Raw genomic sequence first — 21,502 nt, 5'->3', positions numbered from 1 at the left:
TCTGTACCCCTGCTGGAGATTTCACCTGCCAATAAGGCTTCTTCCAATACAGCCTTTCTGTTTCACCAGCTTCAGCAGCTAATCCAGGCCAGACAACACCCTTTTTTTTTTTTTTTTTTTAGGAAACATTAGGGCACACTCTGATCTTTCCGGCCCTCTAACACAAGGTAATGCCCAAGCTGATGCGGCAACTCATTCCATCTTTCCAATTTTTGTTGGCTCCGTTCAAAAAGCCACGGAGTTACACAATCTTCACCATGTAAATTCCCAGAGACTTCGATTACTTTGTATAATTACCAGGCAACAGGCATGAGAAATAGTAAAAGCATGTCCTGCTTGCACTGTCTCCCTCCCCATTCCACACTTGAGAGTTAACCCCCGAGGATTACTGCCCAATCAGATTTGGCAAATGGATGTTAATCATTATCCTGAATTGAAAAAACCAAGTATATACACGTTTCTATAGATAACTTCAGTGGCTTTATTTTTGCATCACCACATTCTGGAGAGGCTACCAAAGATGTCCTTTCTCATCTTGTTTCAGACATTTCCATAATGGGTAAACCAATACATATTAAAACAGATAATGGCCCTGCATATACCATTGCCAAGTTTAAACAGTTTTGTGCTACCTTGCTAATTTGTCATACTACTGGAATTCCATACAACCCTCAGGGCCAAGGCATTGTGGAACGTGCCCACCTTACCTTAAAGACTTGGCTAACCCTCCTTAAGGGTTCCGCCCTTGTATTTACCACTCCCAGGGATCACCTTAACCATGCATTATTTGCCCTTAATTTTCTTACCCTAGACAGTGAAGGCCATTCGGCCGCAGACAGACACTGGCATCCCTCGTCCAATTCTGTTCGCCCACCTGTTATGTGGCACGATCCCCTTACAAATAAATGGAAAGGCCCAGATCCTGTCCTTATTTGGGGATGAGCCTCAGCTTGTGTTTTGGACCAAGAGCAAGCAGCCCCAAGATGGTTACCAGAATGCCTGGTTAAACAGGTCAATGACTTACCTCAACCCAGGGACAAAGACCCTCCCACTGAGGACAAATTTTCCTCTTTTTCATATGCAGCCAACAATCTGTGTGAGGATCCTGCTTAAGGCACTTCTGTTGAACAGGTTTGTACACGGAGGCCTTGGCCCTCCACCTTCCAACATCATGGAGTACCTTTTTGGCTCCCCCTGTGAATGCAAGGGAGGATCTTGGACTCAGGCTGCCACTAGTTGGACCCAGACTGCTGACTGTGTGACTAAGGTGGTTTACCTCTGTGCAAGGGTATACCATAAACTCGGAGGAGTTCACCAGCCTAAATGGGTATGTGTCAACAAACCAAAGATTATTCCCCCAAGTACAAGTAAAGCTCTCCAAAATTGTTCTGCAACTTGCACGCATACCCAGGTGATGCATGTCTCTTGTTATGCATTGGCCTCAATTTTTGTTAACAATCAGGGAGAACAATTTTTTGAAGCCACCCTAACTAAAACTCGTGCAGCAGGGGGGACCACTATTCATTATACCCCCGTTCTCTTTGACCGGGGAGGAGAAGGCAAATACACCAAGCTACAGTCGGCTGGATGCCAAGGCACTGTCAGTAAACCATCCTGCTGGCCCATTAAGGCCCCTACTGGGGTCTCTGATGGTGGAGGACCCACTGATGCTGTCAAGCATCTTCAGATAATCAAACATTTGAAACCCCAAATCCCTGAGCTTACATATTATCCCTTAATGCTGCCTAAATCCCAGCTCCCAGATTTGGATACCAATACATTAGCTATTTTGGAAACTACCTTCTCCTTGCTTAATAATTCCAACCCCACCATTGCTGGTGATTGCTGACTCTGCATGAAAACAGAGGCAATCATGCCTATGGCAGTTCCTATTAATTCTATCATAGACAATGATAATACATGCCAACCCGGATTTCCTTTTAAAGTACAGCCTATAGGCACTTTTACATCATGTCTTTTAGGTGTGATGCAGAATAATACCTATGATATTGATGTTGGAGGTACTTCCTTTGGAAATTGCTCAACAGTACAAAATTATTCCTCACCCACCCCACCTCTTTCTCCCCCCAATGGCACAGTTCTTATGTGTGGAGGAAACTTGGCCTTCCCCAGGCTTCCAGAGAATTGGACCGGTGGCTGTGTTCTTGCCTTATTACTCCCTGATATAACTATTATCCCAGGAGACAAACCTCTACCCATTCCTAGCCTAGACACCTTAGTCAAAAGACACAGGGAAGTAATACAGGCCTTACCACTCCTTGCCAGCCTGGAATAACAACTGCTGTGGGCACAGGTACAGCTGGCTTAGGCATGGCTATACACTCTTACCGTCACCTGTCTCAACAACTTATCAATGATGTACAAACTCTATCAGGAACCCTTAAAGATTTACAGGACCAAATAGACTCCCTGGCAGAAGTGGTCCTTCAAAACAGATGAGACTTAGATTTGCTGACAGCTAACCAGGTAGGTATTTGCTTGGCCCTAGGGGAATGATGTTGCTTTTTTATTTATACCAATAAATCAGGCATAGTACACACTAAAATTAAGCAGCTTCAAAAAGATTTAGAAAAGAGACGAATGGAATTTTTTGAAAATCTCCTCTGGACTGGGCTTAATGGATTTCTACCCTACCTTCTTCCCCTAGTAGACCCTTTGTTGGGTTTACTTTTAATGGTGTCCATAGGACCCTGCATGATAAACAGGCTGGTACAATTTATTAAAGAACAGATTAATATTTTGGCCTCTAAGCCAATACAGGTCCACTATCATCGTCTGGAGGTGGAAGACCATGCTGCCAACATTTAAAAGGATGTTCCACCCTTCTCACAGGCTTATTTCTTAAGTTTACATCCCCACAGATTTCTCTTTCTTATATAAAATTATAAGTAACAGCTCTGACCAACCATCTTCTGCCCTTGTAATAAGGGTTAAATTATCCCTCCTCCCATGGACCCCTCCACCTGGGGGAGGACACACCCATGGAGTGAGGACGTTGGGCCAAAATAACAGAGGGTGCAGGAAGGACTGCAGGAGGATGGATACATGGATCCCAAAACCCAAGGCCTCTGAGTGACACCCTCTGGTGCATGGCAGTTGGCATGCTTCTCCCTCAAAACTGTCTCCTCCAGAAACATGCCAAGGCCATGAAATCTTCTAGTGAAGAAGCTCGCTCAGAACAGGAGATATTCTAAGACCTCCTGGAGGAACAGAGCCTCTATCACCCCCTAAAAACATGGCCAATAAGGTATGGTCAAATATTTTATATAAGAAAGGGGGAAATGTCAGGGGCAAGAAGGAAATTCTCCTTCAAAGAATAGCCTGACATTTACAAGAAGCAGCCCCCTGGGAGACATCCTGCCTGTGAGACATCCTGCAGCCATGTATCTCCCTGAAACATCCTGTGGTTATCTCGCCTTGTGCAGACATCCTGCAGCTGGCAGTTTTACAACCTACATCCAGCAACTGCCGATAAGAGCTTCCCCATCCCCAGCTTATAAATACCTCTGTGTGAACAATAAAAATTTTCAGCTTGATCAGAACTCCTGTCTTGCTTTCATCCCTCGTATCTCTTGTCCCTTCATTCCTCTCTGCCTAGGTTCACTGCCCTTACTGATGTCCTGCCAGTCTGGACACTGGGGTGCCTCCTTCCTCTAACAATTTCTCTTCCTCAGGGGTGAACAACTTCAAACTTTGAGTCAACCATTTTCCCCAGTTTGCCAGAGAAAGTTCTAGGAACAGGCAATTTGAAATAAAAACAAAATAAATCAAAACAAGAACACATTGTTTTTTAAAATGGTCACCCATTCTTTTGCTCTCCTTGAGGGGTGAGTAATTTCACTTACCTCCACGTTTCAGGTGTTCCCAGCACGGGCCACCAAATGCCACAGTCTGACTGGGCACAAAATAACCGAGCCACCACAAAGCCTTGTAGATTCAAACAGCAACTCTTTATTCCCGAACTCTCGCCGACACTCTACATGCACATTCTGAGAAAATTACACTGCCTCCACCGGGCTCTGTGTACCAATTCTCTCAGAACCCCACAAGAACTCAATGGGAACTCCAAAGAGTGGGCGCCTGAGGCAGCAGGATACACCCTAATTCTGGAGCTGCCTATTCCAGTAGGATCCACCCTAAACCGGGAGCCACCCTAGTCCCTGAGCAGTGTCACCTTTCAACCCAAAATGCCGTGCATCATTTATACTTGGGTATGGCTCTCAGCAGGTCAGTTTTGGGAGATTGTTCCCTTCACCTATGGGATCTGCCACTATCTCCAAGTGGATACTGTCTGAATTGAATTATAGGACACAGCATTGTCCACTGGAGAATATGGTGTCAGAATTGTGTTGAGTGATGTGAGAGAATAGAAAAGACACTTTTCAAAAAATCATTAAGAACTCTTTTTAAATTCTTCTCATAGGATACTAGTCTTGGAAATCAGGATCAGATCCTCATTCCCATGGGGTTAAATTTTAAACACCTGAGAAATGCCAAGGCAAGCATAGAAAGCAAATTTTATTTAAAAGACAGAGAAAGAGAGATAGTAGACTCCTTTGGAGATGATCCACGGACCAGGGCAGGTGCCCATGGGAGTGGGGGTGTCTTGTATTTTTATAGACACCCCCCAACACACACACACACACACACACACACACACACACACACACACACCCTCTTTTGTTCCTACCTTCTTGACCACAAACAGGAAGAGAACTACCCAAGGGGTAATTGCTTGTATTGAAAAATGAAATCCTTCCCTCCCCCTGAAGAGTTAGCAACCAGTTGTTGGAGAAGTGCTCTCTACCCATTTTCTTTCCTTTGATAATCAGCTTCCTGTCCTTGGAACCAGTGTCATTATTAAACAATTTTATTAGCCCAGGTTACCCACTCGGTTTCATGTCAGAAATCTGACCTAGAAAGCTCCTTTATTCCAGTTTACCTCTGAAGAAACTACAGGACACGTAGCTAGTAAGTTCAGTTCACCTTCAGAAGGACTCCTCGTACAGCAACCAAAAGAAGGACACAGCAATCTTTGAGGACATCAGTTTTACAGAGGATTCCTCAACGTTCTAGAATGTCATTGGTTCAAACAAAAGTGAAAGCATTATAGACAACTGTATCCTGTGGAAAAGGAGGGAAGAGTAAAAGGTAAAAAAAGGTGGAGGAAACTACAAAGAGATCCTTGCTCTTGCCGCAAGGGACCCAAGAATGGTGGAAAGAAAACTTGGAAAGGCATCCAGAAAGCTAGATATGACAGAAGAAAATGAGGGAGATCAAGTAAACTACAGGATTTTACCAGGAAGCCCGAATGAGTAGAAAATTAAACTTGATTTTTCCCGAAGCTAGATCATAATCACAAAATAACTTTGATTTTGAAGACATAATATGTATGCACACATTTGCATACATTTCCTTTGCAATCATCTATCCATTGTCTATGTATTGATAGGAAATATGGTAGTCAGGTATTTCTGTGGTAAGTAGAAACTAGATATTCTGTGATAATATCTCATAGCCTGAATATGAGTAAGCAAAATTTTAAATTCAGACCAATATTCTTTACAAAATATTTTTTTTGTTTTGATTTATCTTTTTACAGTGAAGATTCACCATATTCTTTAGTGGAAATCAAACTTTTGCCTTTATTAAAATAAGTAATAAAACTCTTTTTCTTAACATATAGGCTTGCATAAAATCTCATAAAGTTTGCAAAGTTTTTTTTTCTAATATTCATTAGATGTTTTACATATTGAAAAGGTCATTAAATAGGTGAGATGTTCTGTCTTTGTTACCAAACAGGTTTGAAAACTGCACTCACCATGGTCATCGTGAAAAGGATAGGTGACAGAAAAAACCAATGAGTTTTTTACATAAGTTAAAATTAGTTTCTATAATAGGCACAGAGAACAATAGATTCTGGAATCAGATTCCTTGAGATAGAAAAACTACTTAATCTCTCTGCCTGTTCCCTATTTATGTCTAAAGGAGGATCAAATGAAGCATTGCACATAAAGTCCTAAGAATAATATCTGATACATGGTGTGTCATTCATGTGTTTTATGCTTTGATTAAAGACACTCATACATTTGTTATCATATAGTGTTCTTAACGGTATTAGTTGTTACTTTTGAAGTCTGCATTCACAATCAAAACATTGTAAAAATCATACACTAGAATACAACATTCAATGTTTGAAAAAAATCTCATATGAATAAGAAGAACAAAATTAAACTTGAGATGCTTTGATTGACTAGACAAACACTTGCCAACAGTTCTCATATGGACTGATTTTGATTACCATCTTCCCCAAATTTCATGATAGTTGATGGGTAATGTTGTTGACTTTGTGGCTAGTGTTTTCTTAATGAATTCGTGGTATGGTAGTGGAAAATATGAACCACTGTGAGAAAAATCTATAAGTTACCAAGAAAGGAGAATTCTATACATTTTAACCAGCTAATCCTTCAACTTTAAAGTTTTTAAAGGGCCTCCTAAAATCTTTCACAATTTCTTTTAAACACAGTTTGCTGAATAAAATAATGAGAATTTAAATCATTAGACAAGCAAAAGTCTCTGATGTTCACAAATCATATTTTCTTTGCCTCTGTAGATAAGTATGCCAGTCATGAGAGTCGCCTACCTCTTCTCCTGTGAATGACAGTATTCTGCAACTGACTGCATTTTGCTTTTGTAGTACTGGGGATTGAATTCAGGGCCAAGAAGTGTTCGCCCAGCCCTGCAATTACTATGGTTTTCAAATTTCCACAATAAGCATGACCAGAGAACAGACAATAGAGGTTGAGATGATATAATATCTATGATAACTTAGAGTTTTGTCTATGAGATTAATTAATATATCAAAAAAATTTATTATTAATATATTTCTAAGTTCAGGTTAGGAATTCAAGAATAATCTTATCTCCAAAGAGAAAATGAGTCATAATGGCAAAAAAAAGGATTGAAATATCTTCTCAGTCTAAATGGTCTATTGTCTCTGTGACACATTTGAGGTTCCATTTCTGTCTCTTTCTGTAATATTTTGACTGTGATTTCCCACTGGCATCTGGAGACCTAGAAAATATTTTCATTCATTTTGGCAAGGGGTAGGGGAAGCTACCAGTGAAAAGATGTCTTAAAGCGAAGAGAGGCTTCAAAAATATAAATTTTTGGACATACTTACAAATAAAATTGGTTAAAGTGCTGTATTTGCTGAAAAGCAGACAAGAACAAAGTAACTGATGCAAGTACTTTAATTTTTTTAAATTTAAATAATCAGTTGTTATTCTAATTAGAAAAAAATTTAAAAATAATAAAATTTAAAAACTGTTATTGCAGAACAAAAATTAATTCCTAAAATGAAGTAAAGAAACATCAATTTTCTGATCATAAACAACTAGAAAAAAGGAACGTTTTTTACATATACCATTACAATGGAATTTCATAACTGTATCTAATAAAAATAACAACATAAGTTCCCCCTCCACTTAGATGCCTCTATAACACAAGAAAATTTATCTCTAAGCAAGTTATTTTTATTTCTTTGGATGAGCACAATATGCCTAGTAAACTTCTTCCCATACAATGACTGAAAGTGGGAATATTCATTAACAAGAATTGTTGAGATTCCATCTGTATTCAGTACAAGACACTTGTGTATCTGTATAAAGTTAGACACCTTAGATCTGTGTAAGATCATTTCAGTTTGATCACTTATATTTAGATTAGTATTTTAACAAATTTCTTAAATATTGATTATATACCTAAATATATATATATATATATATATATATATATATATATATATATATATATATACTGTTATATACTGTTATATATTACCTAATGTATGTAACTTCTAAGTTATATTACATAATATATATAACTTCTAAGTTATCAATTAATGTATTTGAGAGCAGCACCTTTCATTCACAGAATGTATTATATTGAACCACCTGATAATATATTTTTTGTAATTCAAATGGCTTTAATATCAGCAATGTCTAATGGGTCCACCTAATCTAGTTACTATACATTTGTTCAATGTATGTATTAATGTATTTCTGAATGATGAATTATCATTTACAGGCTTTTACATTTATTTTGAAGTGTCTTTGAAAACCATCAATATTTTAATTCTGTATCTATACTCAATAAAATAATAGTAGGTCTTTATATTTGCTTATCAAGTGATGGTTTAAATAAGCTGAATATCAGCATTAGATAGTTTGTGGCAATTTCATACTTATACATTGAATAAAATTTTCTGGTAATTTATATAAATTCTATTTACTACTGATTTTATTTGTCAATTATTTGAATTCAATTTAATTTGAATTAAAATTTTAAGTGGAAAATAAAAGCACAAAACTGTAGAGAATAATGAGTTACTATGTGATATGTTGGTACATGTACATATTGTACAGTGTTTAAATAAGGTTAAAATATTTTTCTTCTCAAAATATTGAGTATTAAGGACAGGAGGCAGTTTGATTATACTATTGGAAGCTAATCCTAGTAAGCAGATTGTTTAAGAACAGCCTGAACATTGTTTAATATTAAGGAATAAAAGGAAGAAGCAAATATGGTTGGCATAACATATATTAAATTATGCAAAACCAGTGTGGGATTTATAAACTGAAACAATGACCCATACTATTAGTAAAATATTGATCATTTAAAAAATTTTATATAGCCAGGCTCAGTCATGCCCACCTGTAATACCAGTGGCCCTGGAGGCTGAGGCTTTGGTGATTTCAAAGCCAGCCTCAGAAAAAGCAAGGCACTAAGCAATTAGTGGGACCCTGTCTCTAAGTAAAATAGAAAAATAAGGCTGAAGATGTGGCTCAGTGGCAGAGAGCCTCTGAGTTCAATCCCTGGTACACCCTCAAAAAATGTTTATATATATAATATACTTTATATAATGTTTATACATGTAATAAATTTATTTCATTGATGCCATTTTATGTGATTGTCAAATGGTCTTTAGACTTTTTTTTTTAGAAATTTAAAAGGATATTTTACAAAGGTGCATGTTTTTCTTTATTTCAAGTTAATATACTTATTCCACTATTAGGTAATCTGAGTGAGAATTACGGTTAATAACTCTAAATATACTAATCAAGAATGTTTACTTAGTCCATTAATAATTTTCAATGATCTCTTTGTACATTTCTACATGGACTGAACAAATGAGATTAGAAGAAAAATTGCATAAATATTAAATTTAAGTTATGTAGATTTAAAAAAATGTATTATGTGGTCCCACTACATTTTAGTTTGTGCAAAAATGGAACTTAAATAAGTTATCTTGTTTTCAAATTTGTCATATAATTTTTCCAACTAAAAAAGGAAGATATTCTATTAATGTGAAATAATATTGGTTAAAAAAAAGAATATGGATTTATAATTATAATGAATAAATCACTATGGATAATATAAATGTTGATTCAAATGACATAATAGTAATTAAAGTTATCAAATGTTCTATGTGTTTTGAATTTTAGCATCTGTTTATTTCCAGGTGTTTTTAATTGATGAACATTGCTTAATAAATCTTGTTTTAAGTAAACACATACTTTGGGACAAGAATAAATAAAAGTTAGTAAAAGTTTAAATGGGGGTAGGTAGTAACTACCTTCATAATATTAATCTATTTTATTTTAAATATTTCACATCATAGCCACCTAGAATCAGCAGTTTTAAAAATTGGTAAAACTTCAGAAATATAAAACATAGCAATAGCTGTGTTTTATGGCAGAATACATATCTTTATGAACAATAAACTTAATGAAATTAAATAAATGATAAGTAAAACCTCAAATTATAATCAGAGAGAAATTGTTAGCAACAGTTTATAATATCACAATATAGTATAGCAAGAAGTTTTCAAATATACTAAGCAGTATCCAAGAATTAATATTCATAAGATCTTTTCTTGAAGCTACATAATTATGCTTCTTACAAAAACTTTCCTCATGCATTTTATTAATTCTACAATATTTCCTTCTCAAAAATTGTGTTACCTAATTTTCACTGGTCACTCATCTAGAACAAATTTGGCCTTCTCTGTGACTTAACATGCTCATGGTAAGAAAGTTGATTTACTGAGTACAAAAAAATGACCTTAGATGATTTTATTTACTCAGGGGATGAATTTTTATAAAAATTTTTAGTTATTACCAAATCATAGACTATATGTCATCTTGCTTAGTCTGTTACTTCTACTATATCATTGATCCATTTCTAATTTAAAAGTTTTGTTTTCCTCTCTCTCACCTTTATTTGAAGACAGTGAAAACACAAATCTTTTGGCTATCCCACTGACATTCTCACTGGAGGCAGGTAACAAACATTTATGTAATAAATAAATATTTATTAAGTGAACAAACATGAATGTGAATGTCATAGGATTTCATAGGGATATATGAGAGAAAATTCAGAATGCAATTGTGAAGAAGAATCTCTTTAGTTGGTTTAAATACAAAGCTGCAATTAAAACTAAATTATTATAAATATCATCCTATGATACTTTAGATTTTTCTTGAGAAAAATAGAATAATCAATAAACAAGTTAATACTTACAAAATACAATGACTATCAGAATAAGAATTTTTCCAAATATTAAAACAAGAGGACAGATTTTGATACCACTATTTAGACATGCATTTTTGTTGAATTTAGTAATTCTAACTATAAAACCAAAGTTAAATATCCATTCTATTCAACAACCGTATATATGTCTCACATAAGATACTAAACTAGCATCTAAATTGTCTCAACTATAGTTTTATATCATAATACATTTCTGGCGGTTATTGATTGAATTAAAATTAAATAAAAATTCAATTCTCTTCACTTTAAATTATTTCTCATGATAAAAAAATTAAGTGTTTAAATCTGCATCAACAAACCTTGCAGAATAATTTTGGTTAAAAAAAGAATATGGATTTATAATTACAATGAATAAATCACTATGGATAATATAAGTATTGATTCAAATGACATAATAGTAATTAAAGTCATCAAATGACCTGTGTGTTTTGAATTTTAGCATCTGTTTTAAATTTTAGCATGTCAAAAGGGGAGTAAAGAACAAAACAAAATTCATACTATTCAAAGTTAATGGCCAATTCCTAAATAATTAAGAAATTGTATTATAATGTCAGAGTTACTGACCTAGAAATATATGACTAAGTTACATACAAGAATATTATTTTGTATATTTAAATATTTTAGAAGAGAAAATGTTTTTGAAATAGTTTATAATTCTAAGTATTTGCTGAGTTTAGAATAAATTCTAATAGTTCTGAAACATTCTGTACATTATAGCAAAATTCTTCTTATAGTTAAAACTGCCTAAACTACATTCACAGTTCCTTTCAGTGAACTTCAAAAAAATTCATGTATCTTTTATTATTTCATATTTTGAACAAATCATGACCTCATTAACTTTATAATAAACATTTTGTTTTCCTTAATAAAGTAATGTAATATCCCACTTGTTCTATTATAGGTTTTATTGTGTGTGTGTGTGTGTGTGTGTGTGTGTGTGTGTAAACTACACTAAAGTTAGCATAGGTTAAAGATTTTATAACTCTTCACCATGCCCTTTTCTATGTGATTTAAGTAAATCACATTTTCAGATATGGAATTCATTATGTAATATTTAGAATTACGTGAAATATTCTATAATTGTAATAATTGGCTCTTCATTGTTATTATATCTTGATCATTTAAACTCTTAAATCGAGTTTAAATGATTTCTTCGATATTGAAGTATTAGCAGAGCTCATTAAATACAATTATAGAATATTTCAAGTAATTCTAAATATTACATAATGAATTCCATATCTGAAAATGTGATTTACTTAAATCACATAGAAAAGGCATGGGTAAGTTCTCTGTCTCATAGAATCTTTAACCTTATGCTAACTTAGTGTAAGTTTACACACACGCACACACACACACACACACACACATTGAATGTACTACAGAACTTTAAAGAAGCTTTAAAGTAATTTTGTCTGAAGTTATTTATTTCTGAATTTCTAACCCACTGAAATTAAAATTTACAAATTATTTTGAACAAAATTACAGTCTGTTCAGTAAGTATAAGTGTGTTTTTAAATGTATATTTGCTAAAACTTGGCTATACAAATATAAATGGACTTATTAGTAGTTATTAAAGAGAATTTCCTAGAATTAGACAAGTTTATATTTTTCACCTTGGTGGGGGGTATCTTTTAATGCCAAGTAGCAAGGGCTTAATGACCCTTAATTTTAACTTAAGTGTCACTTAATATAGTTGATTCTATTAAATATCTCAGTATCAATGACAAAATATATGCTGTCATATTTTTAGAGATGGCAGCTACCCTTAAAAAATGGTTGTTTATCACATACGTTGGCCATATCTGTTTACGTTAAAAGTCTTTAAGCTTCTAGGTTATATAGTACAAATGTAGGAAACAGTACACACAATCGAATGAAACAAACCTGGATTTTAGTTCTATTGTCACTATTTCCTAGCTAGTTAACTTCTTCCTTTTCATTAATTACTGTGAGCCACCATTATTCAAGATAAATTATTAATATATCTTTTGTGGGACTCTTTGGATTGACTATAATGCAGTCAAAGTGAATACCACACTGCTTGGCATATGGTAGTAATTTTACTGTAGCTAAAATATTTATAAATAGTTGTCTTTTAATGCAAATTATGTATATGCCATCAAATTTGAGAAAGGAATGTAGAAGTGTAAAAAATGACTGAGATAGCAAAGAGTCATATCATTGAGTGTCCATCATATGGTCAATTCAAAGGAAGACTACCTATGGGAGGCATATGTGAGGGTAGAGGAAAGAGAGGAAAACATCAGGTTGACTTCATTCCCATTTAGCGGGGATTCTATTCTCTCCAAATGTTTTAGTTTTATTGCATGTTCCTGAATCCACAAAGCACTGATCCAGACTGATGAAAAGCACACTAAGATCTTTTCTCTTTTGATGGTTCACATGGTAACTTTATTTTTGTTGCTGGATTTCTCTAGTTCTCTAGAGGATTTTCTGGTTTTGCTGGCATGATTCTTGATTGGAAACAATCATGCGGAAACAGCTATTATATGACTTGAGAGTGATATTACATTCCAGGTATCATTTTTGTCTTTCTAAAATAGATAAAATAATAGTGATTTAGCCAATACCTTTTCTTTGTGGAGAAAAAAATCAAACTATTTATTATTTTGCATCATCTCCCAAATTCTAATTTTAATCTAGACTTTGTAAAGAATGATCAAAGCCCGATAATATTTCTGCTAAAGTTTTCCAGATTATAGCAAATTAATGCTTTGGTAGCAGGATGGAGGTGAGGGGAGGAGTGAAGGACTTATTCAACAAATAGATATAATGGAATCAATGACCTCCAAAACCTCTGACGTCACTGGGGGCCTGTGAAAGGAGTACTTACAGAGGGCAGCTTGCAGTGGAAAGGACCTGAATTGTATCTGAAGATTAATACTCATGGCATTGCTCTAAATCAGAGCTTAGAAAATAAGAAATAATGACTAATGAGAAATAACAGTTAAATTGTTGCAAACAATCAAAAGTGTTGCTGGAGAAACCAGGTCTTCACATTGCTTTATTGCAAGGCCAATAAAGAAAATGGAAACAAAATCTAACTACAATATTTCCCAATGTTATTTAATATGAATCTGTCAAAGATACAAAAATAGAAGATTTGCATATTGGTTTGAATAAATTGAGCCTGAGGAAATTCAGTCAATAAGTTACTTTAAGACCTTTAATCGCATAAGGTTTTTGGCTGAGATTTTACTTCGTTTTATTCAAAAGGACCCAAGAGACACATTATCCTTCAGTCAAGTACAGAACCCTTACCTGTTGTTGAGATTTTGCCACATTATTTGTTAGAATAAATCAGAGATTGAAATAGTGGTCAGCATGTACCAAATCTTTACATAAAGAAGTAAATTTGATGCATATTTAAAATGAAATCCATTTTTTTTCGGGTAGAAGAGTTTTTCTTAGCTACATAAAAAAAAAACCCAAATTACTACTTAGCATTACAGAAAATACTTCAAGAATTAGCTTATGATCTATGAAAATGTCCAATAATTATAGTCCTTTTTTTTACTAGGTTGGGAATTATGCTTCAGTAAAGGCTTTAGATTTAAATAATCAATTTCACTATTTGGTGTGTTTGCCTCTCAATACTTAAATAAGAATAAAATAAAGAATAATGGATCTGATCTATTGTAATAAAGTAGGTGAGTTCTGTTCTGACAGTAACTAACATGGGAAGAAAGGATCATGAAGAGGGCCTTGAGAGGGCAGTGGGCCCATTCCCATAACTTTTAATCTAATAAAACAGAGGATGTTGTTTTTTATTCCCTTATTATAGATAGAACTCCACCACTTATATATTCACCTTGGATTGAGGGGACATTAGTCATGGCTGAGTACTCTGATTTCCCCACTCCATCTGGACAGCTCAATGAACAGACTCCCTCCTTCAGCATCAAATGAGATAATGCATGCAAAATCACTTTGAAGAGCATAAAGTATTTCACAAATGCAAAGTATTATTACTTTCAGATGAGTAATTAGTGCTTTTAGTAATAAAGAAGTACCACTTTACAAAACTAATTTATGAATGATAGTTCTTTGGAAATGACCCTGTAATCAGTTGGGCTCATACCTAAGTGATAAGTAGTATAACTTTAGTCACTTTATCTTACTTTTCTGCTGAGTATTCAAGAAATGTTTTAAGAACAAAATCTATCAAGCTTAAAAGATATACAGTGTCTACTGTTTTTCACTGAACAACATCTAGAATTCTAGAAAAGATCATTCATTAAATAAAGCCTCCAGAAATATTTGTTGTTTAAAATCAAATATGAACAAATGATATTGAGTTTTTTTAAAAAATCACATTTTATGTAAAGAGAGAGAGAGAGGAGGGAGGGAGGGAGGGAGAGAGAGAGACAGAGAGAGAGAGAGAGAGAGAGAGAGAGAGAGAGAGAGAGAGCATTTTCCTGCTTCATCTAATTTGTTGTCTTTTTAAAACAACAAATGTCTCTCTGGTTAAATGTTCATGTGTTACCGGCAGGGTGGTATAAGTCTATTCCTCTTTCTGAATGGGTAAATTTTTTTATTAAAATATTTTTATTAGTGTATAACCATATACAAAATAGTGGGTCTCCTTGTGGCATTTTTCACATGCACAAAACATAATTTGACCAATTTAATTCCTCTCCCCACCCTTTGATCCTATTCCTCTACTCCACTGGTTTCCCTGCACATACACTTTTTTTTTTCTATCTGGCTTCCACTTAGGAGAGAAAATATGTGATCCTTGCATTTCTGAGCCAGCTTATTTCACTTAACATGATGCCTTTCCTGTTCCATCAATTTTTTTCTGCTAATGGCATGCCATTAATCTTTATGGTTGAATACAACTTCATGGAATATGTATGGGAAACAGTATTGTTTTCCATTCTTCTATTGATGGATACCTAGCTTGGTTCCATAAACTGACTCCTGTGATTCTTGCTGCAATAAACATGGATATGCACATATATCAATTTTCTTTTATGAGAAATTCTAAAAACTACTGATATTTTAATCATATATTTTATTGATGTCTTAATTCAATTAAATGTAAATTATTTTCATGAATTTAAAAAACACTTTTTTAGAACAAATGATGGCTCTGTTCTTTAAAATATAATGTCATTGACATAATATGCTTTTGAAATCTTGAAGAGTTATAAGTAATCAATTCTATAACTAAAACAGAAAGCATGAATTAACTATGAATTAAATATATGGCATTAGAATAATTTTAAGCATCAATTAACAAATATTTTTTTTAATGATGGAACAACTTGAGTTTGAATTGTTAGAACTTCAATCTTACGTCATATAATTTTGTCTCTATGATATTCTTTAAAAGTTTACAAGTATATGGATAGTAGGAAGATAGACATAAGTACACAGACAACTTAGCCATCTTATAAAGTAAGAATTAAATTTTCAAAGTATTAAATATCAACATAAAATATCCCCTAATAAATTTTGGACTTTCAAAATTTTGCTCAGTTTTTCAAAATTAGATTATTTATATTAATTTTTTGAAAATATACATGAAAGTCTTAAAACATGGGCAATAGGCTTAAAGCAATAAGAACATAATATTTTTAAACCTCAGAAGTAAATTTTATGATATTTCTTTAAATAATGCATGCTAGATTTTCATAATAAAATTAAACTTATTTACAAAAAGGGAATTATATGGCAATACTATTATTCTTTCTACTATCAAAAAACACAATTTTCTCATTGATTACAAAATGAAATATTTAGAAGCTCTTCTGATTCCCAAATTTTAAATAAGAAATACTAAAACTGTGAGTTGTCACTCCAAAACAAGAAGTACTACAAATAAACTTTTAATATAAATTAAATATAAATTTTAATATAGATTAACAAGCATATGTTTAGAAATGCCTGGACAATTTCAAAAATGAAAATAATTATTGCAATTCTTTTAGTAGAACATTACTTTTGCATTTTGTAGTATGTCATTCTTAGCATTAATGATTCTAACTAGTCTTTTGCTAGTAAGAACAATTATAATAAATTTTAGGAGGATATTGTGTGGGTGATTTTTCAATGTTCCATTCCATTACAACTCATAAGTTATAAGAATCTCATGTACAATAAATAATTTATATTAATATGTATAGATGTTTATACAATATATTATATATGAATATTATAAATACCTATATAGTTATAGGTCTATATAAAATCTATAATTCAATTGAGAAATTTTATCATTGGATAAATAATAAAGACTATATCAATGTAGTTTTTACTCAAATATTTTAATAGACATTCTTTAGAAAACTTACAAAGAAAATATGAAAAATTCTCATATAACCTCTTCTCACACAGTTTCCTTAATATTAACATTGAACATTAGTGTGGGAATTAGTTTCAATGGCTGGACTAAATTTTACTTAAAATTATTAATTAATGCCCATAGTTTAATTTTGTGTAGGTATTTGTAAACCCTTTATTTTGTAAAGTCAATGGGTTCTGAAAAGTGCATGAAGTCATATTACAGTGTCATGCTGGATAGCTTCATTGACCTATAAATGCCCTGCACTATTTGTGAAACCCTCATTTCCCTTAAGTCCCTGAGAAACACTGATCCCATTACTGTCTCTATAATTCTGTCTTATCTAGAATGACATATAATTGAAATTATACAATAAGCACCTTCTTTAGAATAGTTTTATCATTTCACTAAATGCATGTAACTTTCAACCATGTCTCTTTGTATCATAATAGCACATTTCTTTTAATCACACAATTAGATTACATTATATGAATACACCACCATTTGTTTATATATTCAACTATTGAAGTTCATTTTGGTTTCTACTTATTTTGACAATTAAAAAAAGCTTCTGTAAATAGCGGTGTGCAGGTTTTTGCATGGACATATATATTTCCATTCATGTGAATAAATATTTAGAAATATGATGACTGAATTGTATGGGAAATCTATGTTTAGCTTTGTAAAACACTGCTGAACTCTTTTCCAAAATGGCTAAAACATTTTGTATGTCTAATAGCAGTGAATGGGAGTTCTTGTTCATCTACATCAGATTTTAGCCATTTTAAGAAGTGTGTATTTGTGCTTCATCATTGTAGATTGCAATTTTCTGATGATATGAGGCCTGGAACACCTTTTCACTGCCTTTATTGCTATTTGTATATCTTCTCTGGTGAGATGTCCATTCAGATGTTTTGCCCATTGTTTTTTCTTTCCAATTTTTTAACAGTGTCATTTTTTTGTTGAATATAAATTATTTTTGTGTTTTAAATACAAGTCCATTGTCAAGTATGTATTTTGTGAATATTTTCTCTAAGTATAGATCTTCTGTTTTTTTTTTCGTTTTAATGACAATGTATTACAAAGTACTACAAATAAGTGGATGATTCACGTTAATAATTAGAACAAATACAAAATCTCCTTGAATAGGACACAGACCACACTTAGCACAAAGAGTAATCATGTGAAGACACAGTGAGCAAGAGTCATCTGCAAAGAAGACATTTGGTATTTGTTTTTTAGGGATTGGCTAGCTTCACTAAGCATAATCTGCTCTAGTGCCATGCATTTCCCTGCCAATTCCCTGATTTTGTCTTTTTTAGTGCTGCATAATACTCCATGGTGTATAAATGCCACATTTTTTTTATCCATTCATCTATTGAAGGGAATCTGGGTTGATTCCACAGTCTAGCTATTGTGAATTGTGCTACTATGAACATCGATGTGGCAGTATCCCTGTAGTATGTTCTTTTAAAGTCTTCAGGGAATAGTCCGAGAAGTGCAATAGCTGGGTCAAATGGTGGCTCCATTCCCAGCTTTCCCAGAAATCTCCATACTGCTTTCCAAATTGCCCGCACCAATTTGCAGTCCCACCAGCAATGTACAAGAGTACCCTTTTCCCCACATCCTCACAGGGAGCAAGAGCAGGAAGAAAAGATTAACATTAAACAGAGACATGAGGTGGGAGGGAAAGGGAGAGAAAAGGGAAATTGCATGGAAATGGAGGGAGACCCTCATTGTTATACAAAATTACATATAAGAGGTTGTGAGGGGAATGGGAAAATAAACAAGGAGAGAAATGAATTACAGTAGATGGGGTAGAGAGAGAAGATGGGAGGGGAGGGGAGGTGGGATAGTAGAGGATAGGAAAGGTAGCAGAATACAACAGTTACTAATAGGGCATTATGTAAAAATGTGGATGTGTAACCGATGTGATTCTGCAATCTGTATTTGGGGTAAACATGGGAGTTCATAACCCACTTGAATCTAATGTATGAAATATGATATGTCAAGAGCTTTGTAATGTTTTGAACAACCAATAAAAAAATTAATTAATTGAAAAAAATAAAACCCTGACCAATTGCTTTGTTAGGAAAGAGAGGTGGGAGGGGAAAGGAGGGAGAAGGGGAATTGCATGGAAGATAGAAGGAGACCCTCATCATTATACAGAATACATGTATGATGTTGTGAGGGGAGAAAAAAGAAGTGTGTCACATTAGATTGGGTAGAGAAAAGTGATGGGAGGGAAAAGGGGGAAAGGAAGGACAGCAGAATAAAATAGACATTATTATTGCTTTATGTATAACAATGTGATTCTGCAACCCATACAATCAGAAGAATAAGAAATTATACCCCATTTGATTCAAATGTATGAAATGTCAAGATCATTGTACTGTCATGTGTAACTAATAAAAAAAATGAAAAAAAATTGTAATAAAAAAAAGAGTCATCTGCAAGGCAAGATCTCAGGAAATGAATCTGCTGACACTGTAATCTTGGACTTCTAGAGCCAAAAATTTTGAGGAAATGAATTTCTGTTGCTTGAGCCATGGTCTGCATATCTGTATTAATATGTATAGATGTTTATATAATATATTATTGATGAATAATATATATAAACTAGTGTCTAGTGTTTGCCCTATACCTTTCAATAAGTGATGAGAAGGTTCAAATTTATGCCAGGCTATTGTTCATTAAAGGAAAAAAAACAGCAAAACTCCCCAACTCCTTTTGTATTTAAGATATTTTTAAGAAGATTATGCAGAACACTTAATTTCTTCTAATTTGCCCTCTATGTACAGTTTGTGATAATTAATTCTGCTGTTAATGAGACATAAAAATAAAGAACAGCAGTAGAAAGGGTCTCATGAAGCATTTGATGGAGCTGCTTCTTTCTCTCTGCACCTGGTTAATTAAGCTTTTTAAGCAAAAGTCTATTTGTTACATAACTGGATAATGACTTAATTTGAACAAGTTAACAATTTCACACCTTCTAAGCATAAGGTGAATACTAAGTAAAATCAGTAATCTAATATCCTCACATAGGTCACTTTTATTATCTATAATGAAACAATGAGATAAATTTGCAGTTTCAAATTCAAATACTCGATTACCTGCACTAAGGGAGGGAATAAGACAACAGATAATCTGAGACAGTGTCATTTAGGATTAGCTATGGAATATGTTTTGTATTTTCATTCCTTTATGTTTGATAGTGTAGGAATACACGTCAATTCAAATAATAAAATTATCATGTTTAAAACAAGTACCCAACCTCTGAATCCTACCATTGTATGCCTATGCCTAACAGTCTTCATAATAATCTCCTTGCAGTGAATAATACAATATATTTTAATTGGCATATTTATCAATTTAATTTTAGTAATATTGGTATTATTTAAAAGACAGATGTCATTTATCAGACCACTCCAGGTCCCAGGGCTCCATTAGATATTCATTGCTTAATTGTTCCTAGTGCCATTCAGTTGATTTCCCAGCATTAGAGTTACTGATCTTAGTTAAAAACAGGAAAGGTCATTATTTCCTGAGACTCAAATGTCTTTCTCACCAGTTTCATAGCACAAATTAGCATACACATTAGTTATTAATGCTAGAAAATAATGAAGTGACTGCTTCCAGGGAAACAGGATGCATGTTTAGTAAGTTATAATAAGAAGTATGGGCAACTGTAATTTTTTGGTAAAAAAAATCCAATTGCAGCACTGATCTTAAACTTCACTCTCAAGATCTTCTCCAAAGAGTATCCACTGCAATAAACATTAAACACATGACCTATTCTGTGATTCCCTTCTTTGAATCTATAAATAACTTCATTACACTTAACAACAACAAAAACAATAAAAATAACATTGAAGTTTTTATTTGGCAAATTTCTATTTAATATGACTCCTGAATATTTGTAAACCAACTTTTTTTAAATTCTTATTTGTATTATTTACTGATAATTATTGAGTATCCTGAGTACCAGATTTCAGAAATACAAAAAATATGTACAAGAGTGACCTTGGACCCATAATACTTATACTTAAGAATGCGGCATGATGATTGTGCAAGGCAAAATATTTTAAGTGCAATAGTAGTCCTGAAGAGGGAAAAATTACAACTATTTCAAAGTTCTGTGAAAGAGGTGGCTTAATGAGGATTCTAATAAGAAATGTGAGAAACAGAGATATATAGATAAGAAGGCAATTTAGGTTGCAGGAACAATTTGAACAAGGATAATGAGACCCAAAAATATTGTCAATGACTTTCCTAGATTGGCTACACCATACTAGTAAATGCTAGCATTATGTAAGAAGTATGCTCAATTTTCATATGTGATATTCTTTAACTTAATAATAACCAGGTTAGTTAAGTATTATCTTCAACTTGCAGATAAGTAAACTAAATAAAATATGAAAGATTTAAGTGCTCTCTTATTCCAGGTTTTTCAAGAAGCAAGAAGCAAGAAAGGATTACATGTGTTAAAAAAATTATCAGTGGAAACATGTGTCAGTTAAGGAGGTGGGGGACAATAGAGGGGGACTGTCAAATTTG

The sequence above is a fragment of the Callospermophilus lateralis genome, unplaced genomic scaffold, assembly GCF_048772815.1.
Source record: "Callospermophilus lateralis isolate mCalLat2 unplaced genomic scaffold, mCalLat2.hap1 Scaffold_93, whole genome shotgun sequence".
NCBI classification, from domain to species: Eukaryota; Metazoa; Chordata; class Mammalia; order Rodentia; family Sciuridae; genus Callospermophilus; species Callospermophilus lateralis.
Note: the sequence above shows the minus strand (reverse complement) of the source record.